This window comes from Salvelinus namaycush, chromosome 32 (genome assembly GCF_016432855.1).
Source record: "Salvelinus namaycush isolate Seneca chromosome 32, SaNama_1.0, whole genome shotgun sequence".
NCBI lineage: Eukaryota > Metazoa > Chordata > Actinopteri > Salmoniformes > Salmonidae > Salvelinus > Salvelinus namaycush.
Window position 1 is genome coordinate 6739556 of NC_052338.1, and position 15831 is coordinate 6755386.

The 15831-nt window shown below is 41.9% G+C and overlaps 2 long non-coding RNA genes across 2 annotated transcripts; both read left to right on the plus strand.

Moving 5' to 3' along the window:
- Window positions 1-2449: 2449 nt before the first annotated feature.
- On the plus strand, window positions 2450-2847 carry LOC120026856. Its single transcript, XR_005473241.1, has 3 exons — window positions 2450-2486; window positions 2612-2661; window positions 2782-2847. It is a non-coding gene; the product is annotated as an uncharacterized LOC120026856 (long non-coding RNA).
- Window positions 2848-10667: 7820 nt separating this feature from the next.
- On the plus strand, window positions 10668-11065 carry LOC120027351. The gene is made up of 3 exons (XR_005473290.1): window positions 10668-10704; window positions 10830-10879; window positions 11000-11065. It is a non-coding gene; the product is annotated as an uncharacterized LOC120027351 (long non-coding RNA).
- Window positions 11066-15831: the final 4766 nt, after the last annotated feature.

Here is a 15831-nt window from a genome sequence, read left to right on the forward strand (position 1 = left end):
ATATTTTTGTTCAGTGTAAATACATACTATTTCTCCGCATATTGCCAGATTATTGCTATCAACTGCTGGTTGCAAGGTATATTACCCTATTTGTATATTTTGGAACAATGGTAGTGAAGTTTATTACAATGATGTAGAATAGATGGGGCACCACAGATGTCACAGGCATCCACAGGTCTTGACCACCATGTTGCGATGCTTCTTTAGGATCACATTGTTGTTGTCGTCGTAGAAGAGTACAGAGATGGGACTGAGCTTGGTGGGTGCGCAGCACGCTTTGGGAACCTCATCCGGCTTCAAAAGATGAACCTGCCATGAAAAAAGGTCAGACTGACTTATTCGTACATACACTTTGATATAATCAATGATAATATCCTGTTTATAAAAGAGATATGGATTATTATTATGCAGATGCTTCAGTGCTCTCCTACCTCAGTGGGCTGTGGCTTTACCCCCCTTGTCTGAATGTGGTCAATATGTTTTAACCCGGGTTGTCTGTGCTTCACAAGACTTTATAGCCCACTGAGGCAAAGCCTAGACTTTCAGAAGTTCAACAACAACTTCCATGAAACAAGCTAAAACATTTCAATGGGCCATTGACCTAGCCAGTGACTTAAAAAAACAACATTTGGTCTTTTTATTTTATATTATACACACAACATAGGAAAGCCTCTGGTGACAAAATAGGGTCAATAGAATTAGAATGATGACCAGGAATTGTATAGGATTCTAATGGTAACCATAGAGTTCCAAACTCATTTCTATGGCAACACAGCTGTCAATTTTGTAAACAACAATTTTCAAATATATGTGTTGTCATGAGACATCTAACCGTTAGAACATATCGGCGTTCTATTGAACGTTTTCTGTTCGAAAACAAGAACAACTTCAATTTGCTGTTCAACAACAACAAACTTGACTGATTTGTGAGATCTGGGATTGAAACATCGACTGGAAAATGCCTGGGTGCTTTTCAAGATTGACGGAGAGAGTGCGAGGACGTCGGCAGCCTTCTGCGTCGACAGGTTGTTCAAATTCATTTGTGGGTTGTTTTTGTTGTGTTTTTCCGTTTTGCAGGGTTCGCGATCGTCGGGAGGTGGACAGCGACAGCGACTTGGAAGAGGGTATGTGGAGTTTTAAACTTCTTATTTTACCACATTCAACATTGACAATGTAATTTGTGAAATGTTGTGTATTTCTGTAATCCTGACTTGCAAGCTAACCTTAACTTTAGTAATTGTTGCTAAGCGATGCACTTTTGCTAGTAGTACTAGCTAGCGTGCTACGTTTTACGTCCTAATAATTGTTTGTTTGTATTCCTTTTCCTCATTTTAGAATCAACTGTACTGGATGAGGTCCAGTTGGATGTGCCACTGCTGCCAGTTATCCTTCATGTCCAGGATGCTGCCATCATCCTTGAGGATGTGCCGACTATCCTTGAGGTACACTTTTCAGAAAGTTTTTGGTTTTATGTTTGAAAAGTATCCCACATATTCATTCTTAAAATCTTTGTTGTCTGCTTTAGGAGGCCACTGGTAATTGGCAGCTGATACCGATTAGGTTCAGCCCTCTGTACTGTGGGCCTGTTGTGATCAGGGTAAGAGAACCACACAGAGTCACATCACCGTTACGATGTTTGCTGTTTCTAACCTGAATGTATTGTAATGTCACCCCCCTCTTGTGCAGAACAATGCCGGTCCGGTGGCTAAAGCTTGGAGAACTTTCCAGTTCATCAGCCCCATTATCACCTACATGCGTGGGGGATCCCAGGTATGTGTCTTTGTAACTACCTAGTCCTAATCTACATTGTCAGAGTCATGTGATCTTGATGGAAATATGTTACATCGATGGCTGATGTTGTTTTGTTGATGTTACTTGTTGTTTCTCTCCACAGCAGGTGGTGGTGAGGATGCACCATATGAGTAGGGTTCGAGGCCTGGAGACTCAACTGGTGTGGGCCATCTCCAAGGAGACAGCCAGGCTTAGTCCAGAGGGCATCCCCTACTGTGCCACCAAGGTGCAGTCCGTCACTTGGATCCAGGTAAGATGTAAATACTACTGAAATAGTATTAGATTAGGCTTTTCTTCACTTATTCCATTTGGCCTTAACATGTCGTCTCTCTCTGTCAGTATGTGGCTGGCAGGGTGACCCAGTATGCATCTCACCTCCGTCACGAAACGTCTGTGTACGTGACGCTTGGCTGCTACCAGGTAAATAAAGGTTTTCCTATGTATATAGAATACCAATTACTGTGCATTTTTCCATTAGATATGCTCTGTTTTCTAATAACGTGTGTGTGTGGTAAACATGTGTGTTGTGTGTGTTTTTGGAGCAGCAGACTGATGTCTCGGTTGTGTACGCCACTCTCCACATGGGGCTGGACGGGCTGCTCTCCTCCTCGGCGTGGTCGGAGGCTGCCTCCATCTCTACGCCCACCAATCAGCAGTACACTGAGCCAGAGCCTGAGGGCCACAACTGCTATGAGGTCAGATGTTAGACACACAGCTACACATTCTATTGACTAGTAGCATTAAGATCCTTCCATTGACCCATTGTTTGTCATGTCATTGCATTGGTCACTGATGTTGAATGTTTGTTCTGTTGTTGTAGGGCTGGGAGGAGGACCTGCTGCCTGAGGAGAGGGAGGTTCCTCTGCTAAAGTGAGTTCCTCTAAATGTCTGTGTAGTCTGGGCTTGTCAGATGCTGAAGGATAGTGGTCACCATGCTGTTATCCCCATTGACTCTAATGGTTGACATGCTCCATTCCCTCCCTCCCACAGCCTCTACCTTACCACCAAGAGAGTGGAGGACATCGCCCTGAGGCTCGTCTCCCTGCGTCAGGCCTTCACTGTGAGTGGACCCACTTTTTTTTTTTTTACTCTCTGTATCTTCTTGTTCTGTCTGTCTCTTAGAGGAAGTTGGGTGTCTCACCCTAACTCTTCCCTCTTCTCTAGACACTGCTTGGTTCCACCCTGAGCAGGAACCATCTGTTTGTGGCGGGAAAGGTCATAATGGGCGCACTGGTTCAGGCCCACCACATGGTAGCTCACTAACTCATTATTCATTCAAGGGAAAGAGAGCGTCCTCAGTGGGAAATGTGTTCTGTTCACTAACATCAATGCTCTTTGCTTGGTGATAGGACGAGGCCGAATTCATCCGTGCCTATAACGACTTTGTGGACTACCTGAGTGACCCCTCCAAGAAGATTGACATTGAGAGGGAGCTGGCTGAGGCAAAGGTGAGTTCATTAACTCTTTCATGTCTCACTTTGAGTTCTTCCACATGCATGTCTTTTATACATCACAGTATCTGATCTATTTGAAATCATTCCTGTTTTCTTGTCCTAGATCCATCATGTTAACCTGATAGATGTCCTCTTTGAACTGGTGATGTTTGGGATGATGACAGCTCAGAAGTCCCTGATGGTGGTAAGTAGCATCTCACTGGTAGATGTTTCGATGTCTCTCTCTTGGCAATTTCACTTCAATTTCTCTTCTCCTCCTCTGTTTCTTTTAGCACCCTGGTGGGTTCATGGAGCGTCTGTACGCTCTCCTGTACTCCTTCCTGCCTGCTGCTGCCAGCATTGAGCCAAAGGCTGAGAGATACCTGCTGCTGCTCAATGTAAGAGTCAAGAGTTTACTTCCTTATTCCTAGTTGACTTTTTCTTGATTAACAGGGTTTCAATGACGTTTTACAGGGAGTAACTCTCATTGTCTCTTTCCTCTTGATAAGCTAGTAACTCAGAGCCATTATCTATGTGTTGTGTGGTGTTCTCTTCAGGGTGGGCTGATGGCTCTGCTAGATGACATGTTTGGGCAGCAGCTGGCCTGGTACTTTAACCCAGTGTCTCTGGTCACTGAGCTCTCCAGACTCCTGGAGTACCACCTGGAGAACCTCATGGCCAGCATGTAGTCTTACTGCAGAGATCTGAAACGCCACTCTCTCTCTCTCTCTCTCTGTCCATCTTTCTCTCTCTCTCTCTGTCCATCTTTCTCTCTCCCTCTCTCTCTCTCTCTCTCTCTCTCTCTCTCTCTCAGGATTTGAAGTGGTTCGTTGAACTGTGATTAGTTAACACCCATTAAATTAATGTATTCTCTTGTTTTCTCTCCCCACAGGATTCTTGTGACACTTTGCCACCTAACAAGGATCTAGACACTAATGCACTACATTACTTTGCACTGAATTTTACATTTTTAAATAAAATAACTAGTAGTTCAAAAGCATTTGTCTCTGTCTTTTCATTTACTTGATTATTTCATCACGATTTCCTCTTCCTGGAGTTATGAGGCTAATATTACATGAACAATTATGCTTTATTCTTTGCATATGGAAATAAACAAAGTTTAGTTGATTTACAGGTACTACAGGCCCACACTTTATGGCATTGTATTGTGATGTGTGGTACTGTACTGACTCTACAAGCTTTCGAAAGTGTTCTAAAGGGATGCTGGCCCATGTTGACTCCAATGCTTCCCACAGTTGTGTCAAATTTGTTCAATGTCCTTTGGGTGGTTAAGAGTCTGCCATTGTAGACTTTTACTTTAAATGTTCCATATTTTCCATTAACGTCTGAGCCAATTACCGTCTTTCCCACTGAAACCAATGTTATCGTTCATGTGAGAGAGGGTGTAGTAGTGCATACTGACCACTAGTTGGATCATAGCGTGGTTGGTGGCGTTCATGCAGGAACCCAGAGGGTATAATAATGTTTACATCACTGTTTAGAGGACAATTTGTAAGAGACAGCTAGCTAGGCCTACGTTTTGAATTGTTGCATTATGTTTTAAGTGGGTTTCCACGCGGTAAGTGTAATGCAATACTTTTTTGTTAAAAACGTCAATCAATCAAATGTATTTATAAAGACCTTTTACATCAGCCGACTTCATGCTGAAATCAATAGAATGGGGGTTAAATGTTTGTGGTGTAGCGCTGTTTGAAGTAACACTATTCACACTTGGAATAACCTATACACGGTTGGTTAGATGAACTTGTAGAGGAATTACATTTTTATCTTGGAATGTCAGGTGTTGATTTCTGTAGGAAACAGACCACTTTTTTGTTATTTAACTTCAAACGAATCACGTAGGATATCAACAGTGACAACGGTTGGCTGCTATTTAAGTGACAGTTTGACTGTATTGGTGTGTGGCCATCGACTTTTATAGAGAGACAGCGTTTAATTTTCTGTGCCATTTCATTAACTTATGTGGCATTTCTAAGTCCTGTATAACCCAGCGCTTGTGACAAAATCATCGGTACAAAACCAAAGATATTGATCTGTTTTAAGCAATCAATCATATGTCATCTTAAACTATACACTTTTATACTAGCATCAACAATCTGAGGTGAAATGGATGTGTAATTCCACAAGATTTTATGGGGTGAAAATGCAGGCTTGTGGGAAATTAGTGTAATATATAATTTACTATGGCAAAATAATTTAACATATACATTTAAGATGGTAGTATGTTGCCCACACACAAACTATTGCAACAATGACATCTCTTTCTCACTCATTTTACCATTTAGAGCGTATGCTCTCAAACCCAATTTAACCGGGTGCTCTAGACTAGAGCCTCCATAGTCTGTACAGCAGCCTGAACGTTTGACATCCCTACCTTTTAGATTTCTCTTCGTGTCTAGACCATTGTACTGGCCTGTTATGTGGAGTAGTTTGATGCATCTTATTGCTTTGTTATCGTTTGTCACCAGTCAGTCTCAGCCAACAATTGTTGATATCCTCCATTCCTTAGTCATTTATGCAGCACTTTGAGCGCAAGCATCCCCAATGCCCCCAGAGCTGGATGATGTTGAGGCTTAAAAGACCAACACACACAATGGACCTACAGCTGGGTTAAGATGCTCTCATCATTCAGACTCCCACTATACATGTTAGAAGCAAACTCTTTCCCTATGCTAAAGTTGTATATTGTATTACTCAATATTGTGGATATGTTGTCACTCATCGCCTTTAATGTTGTGATTCACAGACACAGGATGACCACGATTAGAGCGCTGCAACTGGAACTAAATGGTGTCAAGAGACAAAATACTGAGACTCCTGGACACGTTGTAACAATTGTATTTTGCATTTGACCATTTCCAAGAAATGTCTAAATATATATAAAAGCATTCCTCTGCCTATTTGATCCATTCAGAAGGAAAGCAGTGAATACGTGTTGTGTGTGTGAGAGAATATGCATTCCGTCTATACAGATACCAGACTAATGCATACTTATAAGTATTTTCAAATGCATTTCCAACATACTGCAATGCTATGTAGCTGAAGAGTGGTGACACTGTCTAGGATAGGAGTGTCAATCAGTTTCTGGAGGTCTGTGTTCACTGGCATTTACTCTCACTTCTGCAATAAATATTCTAGTTTATTTTATTACAAATATAGCAGTACACAGTCCTCCATAAATATATTAACAATGACACATTCCTGTGTATTGGATCCTCTGTACATAGAAAAACGGCAAAAATGTTTTGATAATAAAAATTTGACATTTTCAATTGCTACTAAGGTGTACTGGTTACAGGTAGAACTAAAGAAATGCACAAACTTATAGTCCATATAGTTAGTGTTTTAATTTAACCATGTGTAGTACATCTAAAAGAGACAATGAGAAATTCATGGTTCAACAAGACAACATAGCCATCAAAAGGGTAGAAATTTAGCATTGTACTTATGTCACAGTACTTTACAGCTTTGATTGGATACATATAATATATGACAAAGGGTGATGTAATTATCTGAATTACTGTAGATTTGAATAGTTTAAGAGTGAAGTATGGTTATCCTTCTTTATGAAAGAGGCAATGGGTGTTATTCATATACCATTCTCATACTCAAAATCAATATATTATACTGAACAAATATATAAACGCCACATATTAGGTGTTGGTCCCATGTTTCATGAGCTGAAATAAAAGATCCCAGAAATGTTCCATATGTACAAAAAGCATATTTCTTTCAAATGTTGTGCACCAATTTGTTTACATCCCTGTTAGTGAGCATTTCTCCTTTGCCAAGATAATCCATCCACCTACTGACTGCAGGAATGGCCACCAGAGCTGTTGCAAGAGAATTTAATATTCCTTTCTCTACCATGTCGTTTTAGAGAATTTGGCTTTATATCCAACCGGCCTCACAACCGCAGACCACGTGTAACCACGCCAGCCCAGGACCTCCACATCCGGCTTCTTCACCTGCTGGATCGTCTGAGATCAGACACCCGGATAGCTGATGCAACTGTGGGATTGCACAACTGAAGAATTTCTGCACAAACTGTCAGAAACCGTCACAGGGAAGGCCATCTGCGTGCTTGTCATACTCACCAGGGTCTTGATCTTACTGCAGTTCGGCATCATAACTGACTTCAGTGGGCAGATGCTCACCTTCGATGGCTACTGGCACGCTGAAGAAGTGTGCTCTTCAAGGATGAATCCCGCGTCGCATGGGCGAGCGGTTTGCTGATATCAATGTTGTGAACAGAGTGCCCCATGGTGGCAGTGGGGTTATGGTATGGTTCAGCATAAGCTACGGACAACGAACACAATTGCATTTTATCGATGGCAATTTGAATGCACAGAGATACCGCTATGAGATCCTGAGGCCCATTGCTGTGCCAGTAATCCTCTGCCATCACCTCATATTTCAGCATGTTAATGCGCGGTCCCATTTCGCAAGGATCTGTACACAATTCCTGGGAGCTGAAAATGTCCCAATTCTTCCATGTCCTGCATACCCACAAGCATGTTTGGGATGCTCTGGATCGACGTGCACGACAGCATGTTCCACTTCCCGCAACTTTAAAAATACATTGAAGACGAGTGGGACAACATTCCACAGGCCTCAATCAACAGCCTGATCAACTATGCTAAGGAGATGTGGGCTCCCGAATGGCGCAGCGGTCTAAGTTACTGCATCTCAGTGCAAGAGGCGTCACTGCAGTCCCTGGTTGGAATCCAGGCTGCATGATTTCCGGTCACGATTGGGAGTCCCATCGGGCGGCGCACAATTGGCCCAGCGTCGTCGGGTTTGGCCGGGGTAGGGCGACATTGTAAATAAGGATTTGTTCTTAACTGACTTGCCTAGTTAAATAACAAAAACTTATTAAATTAAATGTGTCCCGCTGCATGAGGCAAATGGTGGCCACACCAGATACTGACTGGTTTTCTGATCCACGCTTCTATCTTCATTTTAAAGTCATGTGAAATCCATAGATTAGGGCCTAAAGAACATATTTTAATTGACTGATTTCCTTATATGAACTATAACTCAGTAAAATCGTTGAAATTGTTGCATGTTGCATTTATATTTTTGTTCAGTGTAAATGCATATTGCCAGATTATTGCTGTCAACTGCTGGTTGCAAGGTATATTACCCTATTTGTATCTTTTGGAACAATGGTAGTGAAGTTTATTACAATGATGTAGAATAGATGGGGCACCACAGATGGGACTGAGCTTGGTGGGTGCGCAGCACACTTTGGGAACCTCATCTGGCTTCAAAAGATGAACCTGCCATGAAAAAAGGTCAGACTGACTTATTCGTACATACACTTTGATATAATCAATGATAATATCCTGTTTATAAAAGAGATATGGATTATTATTATGCAGATGCTTCAGTGCTCTCCTACCTCAGTGGGCTGTGGCTTTACCCCCCTTGTCTGAATGTGGTCAATATGTTTTAACCCGGGTTGTCTGTGCTTCACAAGACTTTATAGCCCACTGAGGCAAAGCCTAGACTTTCAGAAGTTCAACAACAACTTCCATGAAACAAGCTAAAACATTTCAATGGGCCATTGACCTAGCCAGTGACTTAAAAAAACAACATTTGGTCTTTTTATTTTATATTATACACACAACATAGGAAAGCCTCTGGTGACAAAATAGGGTCAATAGAATTAGAATGATGACCAGGAATTGTATAGGATTCTAATGGTAACCATAGAGTTCCAAACTCATTTCTATGGCAACACAGCTGTCAATTTTGTAAACAACAATTTTCAAATATATGTGTTGTCATGAGACATCTAACCGTTAGAACATATCGGCGTTCTATTGAACGTTTTCTGTTCGAAAACAAGAACAACTTCAATTTGCTGTTCAACAACAACAAACTTGACTGATTTGTGAGATCTGGGATTGAAACATCGACTGGAAAATGCCTGGGTGCTTTTCAAGATTGACGGAGAGAGTGCGAGGACGTCGGCAGCCTTCTGCGTCGACAGGTTGTTCAAATTCATTTGTGGGTTGTTTTTGTTGTGTTTTTCCGTTTTGCAGGGTTCGCGATCGTCGGGAGGTGGACAGCGACAGCGACTTGGAAGAGGGTATGTGGAGTTTTAAACTTCTTATTTTACCACATTCAACATTGACAATGTAATTTGTGAAATGTTGTGTATTTCTGTAATCCTGACTTGCAAGCTAACCTTAACTTTAGTAATTGTTGCTAAGCGATGCACTTTTGCTAGTAGTACTAGCTAGCGTGCTACGTTTTACGTCCTAATAATTGTTTGTTTGTATTCCTTTTCCTCATTTTAGAATCAACTGTACTGGATGAGGTCCAGTTGGATGTGCCACTGCTGCCAGTTATCCTTCATGTCCAGGATGCTGCCATCATCCTTGAGGATGTGCCGACTATCCTTGAGGTACACTTTTCAGAAAGTTTTTGGTTTTATGTTTGAAAAGTATCCCACATATTCATTCTTAAAATCTTTGTTGTCTGCTTTAGGAGGCCACTGGTAATTGGCAGCTGATACCGATTAGGTTCAGCCCTCTGTACTGTGGGCCTGTTGTGATCAGGGTAAGAGAACCACACAGAGTCACATCACCGTTACGATGTTTGCTGTTTCTAACCTGAATGTATTGTAATGTCACCCCCCTCTTGTGCAGAACAATGCCGGTCCGGTGGCTAAAGCTTGGAGAACTTTCCAGTTCATCAGCCCCATTATCACCTACATGCGTGGGGGATCCCAGGTATGTGTCTTTGTAACTACCTAGTCCTAATCTACATTGTCAGAGTCATGTGATCTTGATGGAAATATGTTACATCGATGGCTGATGTTGTTTTGTTGATGTTACTTGTTGTTTCTCTCCACAGCAGGTGGTGGTGAGGATGCACCATATGAGTAGGGTTCGAGGCCTGGAGACTCAACTGGTGTGGGCCATCTCCAAGGAGACAGCCAGGCTTAGTCCAGAGGGCATCCCCTACTGTGCCACCAAGGTGCAGTCCGTCACTTGGATCCAGGTAAGATGTAAATACTACTGAAATAGTATTAGATTAGGCTTTTCTTCACTTATTCCATTTGGCCTTAACATGTCGTCTCTCTCTGTCAGTATGTGGCTGGCAGGGTGACCCAGTATGCATCTCACCTCCGTCACGAAACGTCTGTGTACGTGACGCTTGGCTGCTACCAGGTAAATAAAGGTTTTCCTATGTATATAGAATACCAATTACTGTGCATTTTTCCATTAGATATGCTCTGTTTTCTAATAACGTGTGTGTGTGGTAAACAGGTGTGTTGTGTGTGTTTTTGGAGCAGCAGACTGATGTCTCGGTTGTGTACGCCACTCTCCACATGGGGCTGGACGGGCTGCTCTCCTCCTCGGCGTGGTCGGAGGCTGCCTCCATCTCTACGCCCACCAATCAGCAGTACACTGAGCCAGAGCCTGAGGGCCACAACTGCTATGAGGTCAGATGTTAGACACACAGCTACACATTCTATTGACTAGTAGCATTAAGATCCTTCCATTGACCCATTGTTTGTCATGTCATTGCATTGGTCACTGATGTTGAATGTTTGTTCTGTTGTTGTAGGGCTGGGAGGAGGACCTGCTGCCTGAGGAGAGGGAGGTTCCTCTGCTAAAGTGAGTTCCTCTAAATGTCTGTGTAGTCTGGGCTTGTCAGATGCTGAAGGATAGTGGTCACCATGCTGTTATCCCCATTGACTCTAATGGTTGACATGCTCCATTCCCTCCCTCCCACAGCCTCTACCTTACCACCAAGAGAGTGGAGGACATCGCCCTGAGGCTCGTCTCCCTGCGTCAGGCCTTCACTGTGAGTGGACCCACTTTTTTTTTTTTTACTCTCTGTATCTTCTTGTTCTGTCTGTCTCTTAGAGGAAGTTGGGTGTCTCACCCTAACTCTTCCCTCTTCTCTAGACACTGCTTGGTTCCACCCTGAGCAGGAACCATCTGTTTGTGGCGGGAAAGGTCATAATGGGCGCACTGGTTCAGGCCCACCACATGGTAGCTCACTAACTCATTATTCATTCAAGGGAAAGAGAGCGTCCTCAGTGGGAAATGTGTTCTGTTCACTAACATCAATGCTCTTTGCTTGGTGATAGGACGAGGCCGAATTCATCCGTGCCTATAACGACTTTGTGGACTACCTGAGTGACCCCTCCAAGAAGATTGACATTGAGAGGGAGCTGGCTGAGGCAAAGGTGAGTTCATTAACTCTTTCATGTCTCACTTTGAGTTCTTCCACATGCATGTCTTTTATACATCACAGTATCTGATCTATTTGAAATCATTCCTGTTTTCTTGTCCTAGATCCATCATGTTAACCTGATAGATGTCCTCTTTGAACTGGTGATGTTTGGGATGATGACAGCTCAGAAGTCCCTGATGGTGGTAAGTAGCATCTCACTGGTAGATGTTTCGATGTCTCTCTCTTGGCAATTTCACTTCAATTTCTCTTCTCCTCCTCTGTTTCTTTTAGCACCCTGGTGGGTTCATGGAGCGTCTGTACGCTCTCCTGTACTCCTTCCTGCCTGCTGCTGCCAGCATTGAGCCAAAGGCTGAGAGATACCTGCTGCTGCTCAATGTAAGAGTCAAGAGTTTACTTCCTTATTCCTAGTTGACTTTTTCTTGATTAACAGGGTTTCAATGACGTTTTACAGGGAGTAACTCTCATTGTCTCTTTCCTCTTGATAAGCTAGTAACTCAGAGCCATTATCTATGTGTTGTGTGGTGTTCTCTTCAGGGTGGGCTGATGGCTCTGCTAGATGACATGTTTGGGCAGCAGCTGGCCTGGTACTTTAACCCAGTGTCTCTGGTCACTGAGCTCTCCAGACTCCTGGAGTACCACCTGGAGAACCTCATGGCCAGCATGTAGTCTTACTGCAGAGATCTGAAACGCCACTCTCTCTCTCTCTCTCTCTGTCCATCTTTCTCTCTCTCTCTCTGTCCATCTTTCTCTCTCCCTCTCTCTCTCTCTCTCTCTCTCTCTCTCTCTCAGGATTTGAAGTGGTTCGTTGAACTGTGATTAGTTAACACCCATTAAATTAATGTATTCTCTTGTTTTCTCTCCCCACAGGATTCTTGTGACACTTTGCCACCTAACAAGGATCTAGACACTAATGCACTACATTACTTTGCACTGAATTTTACATTTTTAAATAAAATAACTAGTAGTTCAAAAGCATTTGTCTCTGTCTTTTCATTTACTTGATTATTTCATCACGATTTCCTCTTCCTGGAGTTATGAGGCTAATATTACATGAACAATTATGCTTTATTCTTTGCATATGGAAATAAACAAAGTTTAGTTGATTTACAGGTACTACAGGCCCACACTTTATGGCATTGTATTGTGATGTGTGGTACTGTACTGACTCTACAAGCTTTCGAAAGTGTTCTAAAGGGATGCTGGCCCATGTTGACTCCAATGCTTCCCACAGTTGTGTCAAATTTGTTCAATGTCCTTTGGGTGGTTAAGAGTCTGCCATTGTAGACTTTTACTTTAAATGTTCCATATTTTCCATTAACGTCTGAGCCAATTACCGTCTTTCCCACTGAAACCAATGTTATCGTTCATGTGAGAGAGGGTGTAGTAGTGCATACTGACCACTAGTTGGATCATAGCGTGGTTGGTGGCGTTCATGCAGGAACCCAGAGGGTATAATAATGTTTACATCACTGTTTAGAGGACAATTTGTAAGAGACAGCTAGCTAGGCCTACGTTTTGAATTGTTGCATTATGTTTTAAGTGGGTTTCCACGCGGTAAGTGTAATGCAATACTTTTTTGTTAAAAACGTCAATCAATCAAATGTATTTATAAAGACCTTTTACATCAGCCGACTTCATGCTGAAATCAATAGAATGGGGGTTAAATGTTTGTGGTGTAGCGCTGTTTGAAGTAACACTATTCACACTTGGAATAACCTATACACGGTTGGTTAGATGAACTTGTAGAGGAATTACATTTTTATCTTGGAATGTCAGGTGTTGATTTCTGTAGGAAACAGACCACTTTTTTGTTATTTAACTTCAAACGAATCACGTAGGATATCAACAGTGACAACGGTTGGCTGCTATTTAAGTGACAGTTTGACTGTATTGGTGTGTGGCCATCGACTTTTATAGAGAGACAGCGTTTAATTTTCTGTGCCATTTCATTAACTTATGTGGCATTTCTAAGTCCTGTATAACCCAGCGCTTGTGACAAAATCATCGGTACAAAACCAAAGATATTGATCTGTTTTAAGCAATCAATCATATGTCATCTTAAACTATACACTTTTATACTAGCATCAACAATCTGAGGTGAAATGGATGTGTAATTCCACAAGATTTTATGGGGTGAAAATGCAGGCTTGTGGGAAATTAGTGTAATATATAATTTACTATGGCAAAATAATTTAACATATACATTTAAGATGGTAGTATGTTGCCCACACACAAACTATTGCAACAATGACATCTCTTTCTCACTCATTTTACCATTTAGAGCGTATGCTCTCAAACCCAATTTAACCGGGTGCTCTAGACTAGAGCCTCCATAGTCTGTACAGCAGCCTGAACGTTTGACATCCCTACCTTTTAGATTTCTCTTCGTGTCTAGACCATTGTACTGGCCTGTTATGTGGAGTAGTTTGATGCATCTTATTGCTTTGTTATCGTTTGTCACCAGTCAGTCTCAGCCAACAATTGTTGATATCCTCCATTCCTTAGTCATTTATGCAGCACTTTGAGCGCAAGCATCCCCAATGCCCCCAGAGCTGGATGATGTTGAGGCTTAAAAGACCAACACACACAATGGACCTACAGCTGGGTTAAGATGCTCTCATCATTCAGACTCCCACTATACATGTTAGAAGCAAACTCTTTCCCTATGCTAAAGTTGTATATTGTATTACTCAATATTGTGGATATGTTGTCACTCATCGCCTTTAATGTTGTGATTCACAGACACAGGATGACCACGATTAGAGCGCTGCAACTGGAACTAAATGGTGTCAAGAGACAAAATACTGAGACTCCTGGACACGTTGGAACAATTGTATTTTGCATTTGACCATTTCCAAGAAATGTCTAAATATATATAAAAGCATTCCTCTGCCTATTTGATCCATTCAGAAGGAAAGCAGTGAATACGTTTTGTGTGTGTGAGAGAATATGCATTCCGTCTATACAGATACCAGACTAATGCATACTTATAAGTATTTTCAAATGCATTTCCAACATACTGCAATGCTATGTAGCTGAAGAGTGGTGACACTGTCTAGGATAGGAGTGTCAATCAGTTTCTGGAGGTCTGTGTTCACTGGCATTTACTCTCACTTCTGCAATAAATATTCTAGTTTATTTTATTACAAATATAGCAGTACACAGTCCTCCATAAATATATTAACAATGACACATTCCTGTGTATTGGATCCTCTGTACATAGAAAAACGGCAAAAATGTTTTGATAATAAAAATTTGACATTTTCAATTGCTACTAAGGTGTACTGGTTACAGGTAGAACTAAAGAAATGCACAAACTTATAGTCCATATAGTTAGTGTTTTAATTTAACCATGTGTAGTACATCTAAAAGAGACAATGAGAAATTCATGGTTCAACAAGACAACATAGCCATCAAAAGGGTAGAAATTTAGCATTGTACTTATGTCACAGTACTTTACAGCTTTGATTGGATACATATAATATATGACAAAGGGTGATGTAATTATCTGAATTACTGTAGATTTGAATAGTTTAAGAGTGAAGTATGGTTATCCTTCTTTATGAAAGATGCAATGGGTGTTATTCATATACCATTCTCATACTCAAAATCAATATATTATACTGAACAAATATATAAACGCCACATATTAGGTGTTGGTCCCATGTTTCATGAGCTGAAATAAAAGATCCCAGAAATGTTCCATATGTACAAAAAGCATATTTCTTTCAAATGTTGTGCACCAATTTGTTTACATCCCTGTTAGTGAGCATTTCTCCTTTGCCAAGATAATCCATCCACCTACTGACTGCAGGAATGGCCACCAGAGCTGTTGCAAGAGAATTTAATATTCCTTTCTCTACCATGTCGTTTTAGAGAATTTGGCTTTATATCCAACCGGCCTCACAACCGCAGACCACGTGTAACCACGCCAGCCCAGGACCTCCACATCCGGCTTCTTCACCTGCTGGATCGTCTGAGATCAGACACCCGGATAGCTGATGCAACTGTGGGATTGCACAACTGAAGAATTTCTGCACAAACTGTCAGAAACCGTCACAGGGAAGGCCATCTGCGTGCTTGTCATACTCACCAGGGTCTTGATCTTACTGCAGTTCGGCATCATAACTGACTTCAGTGGGCAGATGCTCACCTTCGATGGCTACTGGCACGCTGAAGAAGTGTGCTCTTCAAGGATGAATCCCGCGTCGCATGGGCGAGCGGTTTGCTGATATCAATGTTGTGAACAGAGTGCCCCATGGTGGCAGTGGGGTTATGGTATGGTTCAGCATAAGCTACGGACAACGAACACAATTGCATTTTATCGATGGCAATTTGAATGCACAGAGATACCGCTATGAGATCC